This window comes from Panthera onca, chromosome D2 (genome assembly GCF_046562875.1).
Source record: "Panthera onca isolate mPanOnc1 chromosome D2, mPanOnc1 haplotype 2, whole genome shotgun sequence".
Classification (NCBI taxonomy): Eukaryota; Metazoa; Chordata; class Mammalia; order Carnivora; family Felidae; genus Panthera; species Panthera onca.
The window spans coordinates 40,263,406-40,264,850 of NC_138349.1; positions in this window are offsets into that span (position 1 = coordinate 40,263,406).

Sequence of the window (1,445 nt, forward strand, 5' to 3'; positions counted from 1 at the left end):
TTTGAGCAGAGAGCAACATGATTTTAACTGATGTTTTACAAGAAAATCCTGCTGTGTTGAGACTGAAATTCAGGGATGCAAGTGTGGAAGCAAGGAGGCCAGTTCAGGGGCTTTGGCAATAATCTATGGGAGATTTGATGGTGGTGTGAACCACCTACATGACAAACTCCTGTGTATAAACAAGAACAAAACCCAAGAGAAATACAACAGGAAACCCTCAAAACTAACAGACAATGTGAAATGCAAATCAATGATAATCAGAGAAATGCAGATGAAAACAACTATATGACATTGAATCTGTTATTCCAGAAAAAATTGTAAAGCTGCGTATTGCCAAGTGTTGGCTGGGACAGAAGGACTTAAAAGTCCTCGTGCACTGTTAATGAGAATATAGAATTGAACACCAATGTGACACTGCTGAGTTGTTAAGTATACACATACCCATGACCAAGCAATTCAACTTCTGAGAGAAACTTTCATACAGGTTCAAAAGAGAATATGTAGGAAGATGTTCATTGCAGCATTGTTTGTGGCAACAGGGAGTTGAAGGCCATCTAGGTCTCTATCACTGGGTCAATGAAAGGGTAAAATGTGTATCAGGTTTTGTGATAAGCACTTTATATGCATTATCTCATCTTTTCTTCAAAACAACCCTAAGACAGTGGTACTTTTTATTTTTAAGTTTTATTTATTTATTTTGAGAGAGAGAGAGAGAGAGAGAAAGAGAGAGAGCGCTTGTGAGCACAAGCACGAGTGGGGAGGGGCAGAGAGAGAGGGAGAGAGAATCCCAAGCAGACTTCTCGCTGTCAGCACAGAGCTCTACTGGGGGCTCCATCTCACAAACCGTGAGGTCATGACCTGAGTGGAAACCAAGAGGTGGAGGCTCAACTGACTGAGCTCCCCAAGCTCCCCAAGACAATGTTATATATTTTTTAATTTTTTAAATGTTTATTTATTTTTGGGAGAGAGAGAGAGAGAGTGAGCGAGCTGGGAAGGGGCAGAGAGGGAGACATAGAATCCGAAGTAGGCTCCAGGCTCGGAGCTGCCAGTACAGAGCCGGACATGGAGCTCGAACTCAGAAACTGCGAGATCATGACCTGAGCCAAAGTCGGACACTTAACCGAGAGCATGCAGCTTTACAGGAGATAAAAGGGAAACTGTCCTCCCATGCACACAAACGGCTGCCTATTTTCTGGTACATTTTCCTTAGTGTTCGTTCAAGGCCACTGGGATTCAGGGACTCAACAGCGTACCAGGTACCCCAGCCATCCGGAGTCGTCTGACCCCCGTGGTCTTCCGGATCTTCGCTTTTCCGGGCCCCGGAGGCTTTGGGTTGGCCTGGGCCGTCAGCACCGCGGACAGCGCCACGGGTGCAGGGGCGGGGCGTACACAGTGACGCCACGACGCGCGGAGTCTCGGGGCGCGCGCTCCCGAGCGGCAGGCGC